The sequence below is a fragment of the Ascidiella aspersa genome, chromosome 2 (genome assembly GCF_963924565.1).
Source record: "Ascidiella aspersa chromosome 2, kaAscAspe10.2, whole genome shotgun sequence".
NCBI lineage: Eukaryota > Metazoa > Chordata > Ascidiacea > Phlebobranchia > Ascidiidae > Ascidiella > Ascidiella aspersa.
Genome location: NC_139448.1, coordinates 6,587,531 through 6,597,268, shown reverse-complemented (window position 1 = coordinate 6,597,268; position 9,738 = coordinate 6,587,531). Strand labels below are relative to the sequence as shown.

The 9,738-nt window shown below is 34.8% G+C and overlaps 1 non-coding gene across 1 annotated transcript; it reads left to right on the top strand.

Moving 5' to 3' along the window:
* Positions 1 to 8,627: 8,627 nt before the first annotated feature.
* On the top strand, positions 8,628 to 8,702 carry Trnap-ugg (transfer RNA proline (anticodon UGG)). Its single transcript has one exon. It is a non-coding gene; the product is annotated as a tRNA-Pro (tRNA).
* The last annotated feature ends 1,036 nt before the right edge of the window (positions 8,703 to 9,738 follow it).

The window sequence follows — 9,738 nt, the reverse complement described above, 5'->3', positions numbered from 1 at the left end:
GACTGTAATTATAGAATGGTTGCGTTATGGAATCATTTCAAGTACAAAAAATTCCTTTTTTTAGCTTTGTCTAAAAGAGTTAAAGTCGTGTTTTTCTCACAATGTTGTTAAACGATCCAGTTGAGAAACACACGGTAAAACAATGTAAAAAAAGGCGTGTGATCTGTTAATATTTACATCCAAAGTAAATGCAATGAGTAACCAATGACAGATATGACTGCATATTTCTATTTTAGCATGATCCATTAATTAATCGTCGACCGCTAAGTAACTGTGCGTTACATTATTATTAACAACACTTTCTTTACTTATTTAAGGTTAAAACGCTTCCTTGTCTTTACAAAAAGAAGCTGGTCTGACGATTTTCATTGCCTTTAGGCCGAAACTATATGATTCAGCCTTTGTTTCAACATAGCCAATCGTACTGTATATTCAACTCTATAGAAACTTCCGCGTCATGACACGCTGCATGTCGCAGCGGTTTAGGTCAAAAAAGGAGCATGTATTGTTCAAAGCGTGAAACCCTTTCAAACTAAAACTGGCATTTTCTATCAGTTGTGAAGGCAATAACTGCTGGTTGAACCTTTTGCGTGGTAAATTAGTTATTGCAAATTTCCCATTGCTATAAGTTGGGCTTATGGTTTGTTTAGAATGCAGATGTTTGTTTATGCCCTGACTTTGTTTGCGTTGGCCGAAAGTTCTTCAGCTCTTTGGCAGCTGCATGGTGAATTTGAATACTATATCGAAAGAAGCAGGCGACTTAACTTTAACGAAGCCTCTATTGCTTGTGTTAAAATGAATGGAACTTTGGCGAAAGTTGACACGCCCGATATTCAGGTTTTCTTAGCAAAGCAACTTCGCAGCACCAAAGGTATAAAAACGCACAACAGCTATATTTACACGAAATGTCGTTGTTTAATAATTCGATGGTGTTTAGGAAATCCAACGACTTACTATATCGGATTACAAAAAACCGGTAGAAAATTTGAATGGTGGGATGGGACACTTCTAAGTTATACCAAGTGGACCCCTGGCGAGGAGAGCAACTTTTTGACACCCAATGAGAATTGCGGAGCTATGGAAAACGGCCCATACTATCTTTGGGTTGATATACAGTGCAATAGAAACGAAGGGTTCATTTGCCAACGAAATATTGGTAAGAAAATCTGTCACGACTTAAATCAACTGAAATTAGGCATAACGTGTTTTTATTTGACTATTTGACTTAACACATAGATGAAGCTACTACCACCACAGCTGTGTCATCAACAACACTAAGATCATTAAACTTGTTAACTTCAACGTCATACGTTGGATTTGAAGTCTCCAAAAGTGAGATTGATCGAACTACGTTCGATGTTCCAACAGCTAGTCTCGTTTCAATAGGTAGGTTTGCTGTTGTACTTAATTCGCCATATCCGTATTTAGATACTATGCGATTTCAAAGTGTTGACTAAAAACAAAAATCTTACTATATAAGCGAATGTAACTCTTGCTCAAAAATAATTACTAGTGTTTAAATAACACAATTTTGAAGCGTTTGGCCTGAACGTTATAATTATCCAAACAGAAATATTTATAGCGAGAAGCAATACACTGACTAATTTAAGTTACGGTTAACGTTTATAAGTTTGGAAATTATATGAAATGTTTGTGTTGTTATTAAATAGAATGCTTTATGAGTACGGTAGGGCTATAATATGCCCTCTTTTCTAAAGAAACTCAATGGTGCTCCGAAAACACTAAATGCTCGAATGTCCTCCTATATTGTATTTTACGTGTTGATGAGGCAATAAAGATTAAAAATGTGTTACACGTAAAACTCTATAAATGTATTCCTTTTGTTCAATGATCTAAACAAAGGCGATTTTGGAACAAATATAACAACAAACATTGGCACCGTCACTCAAACTTATTCCACCGGTACCTTTGCATTTCATCCTTAGGTTTTAGTCAATATCGCCTTATTATCCTACGGTATTAGACAATTAGACTATTTTGCAAGCAGAGTTTAATTGGTTGCTAGAATTAACTATCTACATGATAAATTTTGCTCGCTGTGTTACAGTTGACAACACACTGGAAGAAGGAAAGGCAGCGCAGCACCAAACTACCATTCTGGCAGCATCGATTTGCGGGGTTGTGCTGCTTTGCTGTGCAGTGATTGTTATTGCCTTGCTTTGCATAAGGTTGGTAAAGTGCACCATAATGTACAAATTAGCAGTGCTCATTGGCAGAAGCGATACAAATCTTAGACTTAGTCTACATACAGTTTTGCCAAATCAAGAAGCAAGTTATCGGTAAGCAGGTTCTGAAAATAAATACGCGGAATACATTGAAAAGCAATTTATAAACATACAACATTTCTACATTTATTTTCAGTTACACATGTCAATTAACTCCAGAATGTTACACTTGAACGCTGTTGTTCGTTCCCATTCCTCCTTATTTGAAATTCAGTTGCATGCAAATTGTTGATAGTTTTTATGTGTTTCGGATAATTGGAATTTATTGCAACTAGTAAACTTTGAATTGGCAGCAGTCCTGTTTAATTATTCTTGCATGATAAGAATAACTTTCAACGAACTAAACATAATCTGAATAAATCATATTAGGTTAGATCTGGGTTTGGGCATTTGACCGGTTATATACAATCCTCGTCAAATAGATCAAATATTGGTCAAATACTATACACACTAACATAATGCAATTGTTAAAAAAAAAAAAAAAAAATTAAAAATCAAACTTGATTTTAACTTTCAATATATATATGAACGTTTTGACTGTAGTACAATGGTTTGTAAAACAAAAACAATTATTTTGATTATTTGTGACTATCAATAAGATTTTTTGGCAAAACCATGCCCATCTTGCAACCAATAGTATAGCGTTATTGTAGTGATATTTTACCATTACTACAACCATCAAGTTAAGCAAACAAGTTTATTACTGCAATTTAACAACAAGTAAATGCATCAGTAAAATAATATTTTTACTTCTCATCACAAATTTTGTCTCTCTGAATTTTCTAAATCAGCGTGGTTCAACATCTTTTCATAGCGGGCCAAAAAAATTATTTTTATCTTGCGGGCCAAACACAGATTTTTTATTTATTTTTTGATCTTGCGGGCCAATATTTTTAAACAGCGATTCTTAGGATTATTGCTTTATGCATAGCCTAAGCTTATGAAGTAAATGCAATACGATAAATGCTCCATTACATGTAAGATTATACACTTTTGCTTAATGGTGCTTCAAATCACAAAGGATCATTGACCAAGTTTTTTCTGTTAATTACAATAACAAAAAAACAAAAATTGAAGTGATATTGCTAGATGGAAGCTAAGCTGACTATCAGTTCGCGGGCCAAAAAAGCGTAACTCCCGGGCCAAGGGCCTGCAGTTGGGCCACACTATTCTAAATCATCACATAAGGCATTTGATTCTTCTTAATTTCTAAGTAGCCTCAGATTGTGGTATACCCCAACTATTGTTTTATTTTATGACAAACGCGATTCATCATATAAGTGCATTTAATCTAAACAAAATAAATCTACTTTGCTATTACAAACACTTTGTAATTACCACTCAACAAACCCTACCATTTCATATTTGAACTGTTTAAAAAAAGTTACAATCAAGATTATTAAAAACTTAAATTTACAACATTTGAATCCAATATGATCAAGCCTAGTTTGATCCAAATAAGTATGTTAATTGATACATGATCAATGTCATTTGCTATAGAAGTACCAGAAGGAGTGAGCACACATCCAGAGCAAGCGAGCAGATAGGTATGTTGTCTTACTTGATTAATTCTATTTCAGTATAGATTTTTTTTCTTCTCCATTTTAGTGATTTCTGACTTAAGATTCTGCGAAAATATACGCACTTTAGTGAGCACTTTATGATTTGAACTTTTTAACAGTCGTGTGGAAAACAACCCCAGCAAGATTTGTTTGAATAAATCGAAAACCACCCCATTGCTACATAGGTTCGACTAGATTTGTGACGTCACATTATGACCTAATTTCTTGACTTTATGTTGGAAAATTTCCAATCCCTTACCCATAAACGTTTACATATTAAAATCGACATTTTATCAGTTTGTGGTGCCATTTGCCAAAAAGCTTTCGCTTTAGATTGTCTAATAATAAAAGCCTAATATTTAAATAGGAAATAGCAACGAATTTGCTGAAATTGACTACGTTCAGCCCAATCTAATGTTACCAGTCATTCGGGATGAGGCAGGCGTCATTGAACTCAACCCCGGAAGCTCAATGAGGATAAATGTTCCAAGTAAGAATTACCCAAATATTTCGTTCACTTTACCAGTGTTGTAAACAAGTCATATAAAAAGGCAAAAAACGTCCTAGTCAACTTAATCACTAAATAATAATAAAACGATAAACCAGTAAATATTTTAATTAGTCCAATTATGAGCATAAAAATAAATATTAACATGTAGCAATCTAATGGTTTTTCAAGCAAAATTTGAGAATTATAGCTCAATTCTATAGTAAAATGTTAAAGTAAAACCCTTAACTTCAAACCAAGTACACTGAATTAATGTCATAAGATAAAGTAAAGCCATTAGTCTAAAATATTTTGAGTCATTTTAACAAAACGACGTAATCAAGTTAAATCATTTAAAACATGTGACAAAATAATGCACTTAAGTTAGGTCATTGACTTAAGTCAGCGTTTCTCAACCGGTGCGCCATGGAAGGCTGCCAGGTGCGCCGCGAGCAAAATGAAAAAATAACGTAGGTCCTATTGTATAAAACATATATTTTTTACTTTCCTATTAGGCTTAGCTCATTGATTCCACAAGCCTTTCAAGTAGAAAACGCAATAAGACCTACAAAGTAACAATATCTAAATCAGATAATTAATCTATAATAGGCTTCCATAGTAGGCCTAATTAAGACCAGCGACATAATAACGCCAAATTCACATCAATGATCACGACAGAATAATATTTAAAATAGTCTAGATAAGACCTAAACATGTCATAACAAGTCCAAAATTAATAGGAATAAGTCTTAAATGGACAAAATATCGTTTTTATTCTTAAAGGCTGAAGTCCCTTTAAAAATATGCTACTATAAAACCCATATAATAAAAAAATTGCAAGCCATTTAAGAGAAATACCGGTACAGCTAAAAAAATTCGCGCTCGCTTCGTTCGCAAGGTGCGCCGCCATGTCTTTATACGTCTCTAGGTTACGCCCCCGAGTAAAAAAGGTTAAGAAACACTGACCTAAGTCATTACAACACTGCACTTTACCCGAAAAAGAAAGCTTCTTTGTTTTTTTTGATTAGGGAACAGTGACGACGTGGATCAAACTGGCTACCTTCAACCAAATCCACGGTTACCAGTCGTACAAGATGAAGCGGGATATATCACCCTGAATGTTTAATAGTGGCATCCAGTCTGACTAGAGGCTCTGAGAACAGACAGGATGGGCAACGTTGCGAAACAAGTGATCGCCAACAATCGCCTAGCAACGATGTTTACCAAGACGTAGTGTAAAATTCGCTCAGGACTTTAAACGTTATAAAATAGTCATAGATCCTACTGCATGATTTTGCAGAAGTGACGCCTGACATGAAATAACGTTGTCCTCTTGTATTGAGTTTGGCCAAAAGGTCACGGTTCAATTTTGGAACTTAAAATCGACGCAAAAGTGCTCTCCCATATAATTTATAGCAGGCCCTGAAAATGTGGGTCAAGGTGCCATGGTGGGCCTTTTTTATTCTTTTAAGGGATTCGTACAAAGTTTTTGTTTCGTATGCAAACATAACTGTGCCGTAATGGAATATTTCCATGTAATATTATTTCCTGACTTGTTCATTTCAACTCATTCTTACAAAACTCTAGCAATATTTTTTGATTTATCGATTAATTTTCTCAATAGTGATTAAATTCGGCCCGCGACAAATAAGGTCAGGAGTATGCTGTTAGCTAGTTAAATATATTCACAAAAAGCGAAAACCAATATGTGCGTCAAAATTCAAACATATGCGACTAACGGTGTCGTCCTGGATAGCCGACAGCAAATACTATGGCTTTCACACAATTTGGGGTTTAGAAACTGCAGGAAAAACTTGGTGTTTCATTTGTAGCAAAGCATATGTCCCAGTAACCACGTGATGCCTAACAATTTAAGACGCCATTTAAAATTATCAGATTCCATAAATACACCTAGGGTTTTTGTTTAAAAGTATAACCCTCTACCTTAAGCGACCTAGTTTTGGAAACTTGGCTATGATGTAATAATCTTTATTAACATGATGTTTCAAATTTAAACTGCATAGTATGGGCTCTTGTCGATATACCAAATTTGTTAATACGTTCTAATGCTATATGGCTTTGATTTTTGATTGCTAAGAAAACGCTTTACATTGTCCACCCAGCCCAGTGGTTAATTGGGCGGTAAACTGTGGGCCGCGGTCGAAATGTTGGCCATTAAGCAATTTTTAGTGGGCAGTGAGCTATTGCTTAATATTTCAGTTTTATCATGTAGTTGTAAGCGCGCGATAGCATTACATTCATTGTATTGTATCTTAAAAATGGTGTGGCTAAGAGTGTTTTTACTTTTCTCATGGTTGCATCATAGGGCCACCATGCTCGCCATGCACCAAAAACTATACTTTATTAAATCGTTTAAGCCAACGACGCTAGACATACTATGACATGTTGTGCCGTGTCACTTATGATCGCTACAAAGGATTCTTTTTATTAAATAAAATAACTTTTCACACTACACGTACCTTTTCACACTACATGGCATGCAAGATTACTTACAGATTTAAGGTTTTGTGACGTAACTTTGTGGCGTCATTCGTTTTGCGTAGTGGACCTTCAACAGCTCTTTGAAAGAGCAATTGGTGCCGCGATAAAAAATTTGCTGGCCGATGACATAAGCAATCAATAATATTTAATTTTTATAGCTGGTTACGTCACCATTTACAAGGCCATCGCGAGGAAAAAGACAACCGCCGTTGTAGTTCAATGCAAAGTTTCGTTGAATAATTATCCTTATGTCTGATGTAAACTGGACATAAATGTTTGTAAATATTTACAGTTAAAGCGCGATAAATTATATCGACTTGCTTTTCCACTGTTTGTAATATGTTTTATCCTTAATTTTTGTTTAGTTATCTAAAATAAAACAATATTTCCATTTTATAATTTATATTCTCTCTTCCTGTGCAACCATGTACTGAGCTTTTTGAATTATGTGTTTTTCATTTACTATTTTCTACGCTTTCCTGCAAATATTAGCATAGGCATATATTTAGGAAGTTATTAAGGTCATACAGTGTTGCTAGTGGAGTCGAATCAACATTTTGCAGCAGAGATTTTTTCGAATAACTATTTTCACATCTTGTATTTTAGTAAAAAATAATTCCTTAAAAAAAATAAGTTATTCTGGTATATATTTGTGTAGAAATATTTAGATCAAAAACTTGTTTTATTATACAATGCCTGGTAACAACAGAATATTTATTGAAAGAACCATATCAGCCAAATTGGGCCGTGCGTAACTCGGCAATATATAACACAAAATTTCCGAATAGGCAAAAGTTTTTTTTTTTTTAAATAGCAAAAAGCAACAAATGCGTTAAACAAACGCAATATATCCACATTAATAACAAATCGTTTCTATTTTATATTCAATCATCAATTTAACACTAAAAAACATACTTGTAGGGTCTGTAACGATGTTCTGGTTGCTTCCTGGAATTGCCATCATCAGTCCCAGTAAATAAGGCAAATAGATATCGGTGTCATCTCGACAAATTAACAGAAAATGGAGTAACAAATCTAAACACAAAAATTCGATGAAATAGGGAATGTATTGCCACATTTTTAGGATACTTGTAAATTGCGACGATATACCTTAACTTTACATTTAACGATTAAAAAAAATTAAGTTTGATCATTTAATTGCTTCCCGCAAACGAGTTTAACGCTCTTACTGATTAATTTGCCCGGGTCTTGAAGTCAAAGTTTGTCAGCGTTCGGTAAAAAAATTAAAACTTAATAAAAATAAAATAGCGTTGCAAACAAAGGCTAACAGCGAGCACTATGGTAGTTGAATGCCATCAAAAGTTATATAGTTATGAAGCGATAAATCAAACGCTCGTTTTTGTCATTTCGTTACAAATTAAAAGCTATTTTGTCTGATCCCGAAAAAAACCACCCGCTAAATCTTGTCATTTCTCTTCGGGGAGCGGCTAAAGATCCAATATAATTCCCGTTTGACGCCATTGTTGCAAATCTACAACCATTGTTGTACATCAAGCCTCGTGTTCCACGGTGGTTTACTGAGTTGTGGCGCAAAGCCTATATAGATCTTATCATTATCTAAGGTCTGTAAGTACACCGAAAAGCCATCGCAGACTCACCGAATCTGTTGATCTATGATGCAAGCAGAGCAGACCCTTCGAAGCTGCTTTTTGACCAACGACTACCAACGACTCGAAGGGCTAGATCTCATGTGTGAATGTTTCATTGAATAAATGATATGGTACTGTGTATTACTTCTATGAGGTTGCTTGTACTAACAGATTGAGCAAGCATTGGCGCATGGTTGTTTCTCGACTCGTTCCCTTCTTAGCCTGCATAGCTCAGTTGGTGGAGCGACGGTCCCGGCTGGACCGGAGGTCGTGAGTTCGAACCTCACTGCAGGCTAGTTGTTTTTCTAGTCTGCTCTGCTTGCATCATAGATCAACAGATTCGGTGAGTCTGCGATGGCTTTCAGTGTACTAATTATACGTAAGCCGTAGTCGTTGGTCAAAAAGCAGCTTCGAAGGGCTAGATCTCAGTTATTGACACACATATGTGTGAATGTTTCAGTGAATAAGTCTGTAAGTTAATGATTTGTGGCGCAAAACCTATACAGTAGATTTATCAATATCTAAATCAGTGGTTCTTAACATGTTTCCTTGCTGCACCCATTTCAAATCACCAACAAATTCTCGCACACACCTCTAGAACTGCTTAACACCCCTTTCAAATCACCAACAAATTCTCGCACACACCTCTAGAACTGCTTAACACCCCTTTCAAATCACCAACAAATTCTCGCACACACCTCTAGAACTGCTTAAATGTTTTTCTTTATGGCTTATGTAAGAAAAATATTCTACTTTCTTCTTTGCTCCAACGCCATATAAAGACCATATGTAGGATGTTTAGAGGTACAAGATGACTTAATAAAATTATTCGTATTCCTAATCCTGATAAATAGCTATATAATACAGAAAATAAATTTTATACAACTTTAACAAATTCTATAACAAATAAAAATAAAATTAATAATAAAACTCTTAATGTCTTAAGATTAACAGACTGCAAAAACGCCAACAGCCTATACCGAAATGTTGTGTGCTAAAACAAACGCTACTATGGAATGCTTTAAGGGTTTTGCGCAACCTAAGGCCAATGTTGATGCCCTACTCGGGCGACCTTCCACAGCTAAATCGAATTTGAAGTTTAACTGCATTGATGGAATTAAAGTATTTCCATTAAACTTTTTCACTTTTTTTGTATAACTTAATACTGTGGAATTCCCGAGATTCAATTTATTTTCAAATTTAATTCACAAATCGTGCGTTAAAATTGTGTTTGAAAAACATGCATCTCGAGAATAAAAATAATGAAAACATTGACAAAGTTATAGATGTATATGTTAATTAATACTTCAGAATAGCCACCAAAATATCTA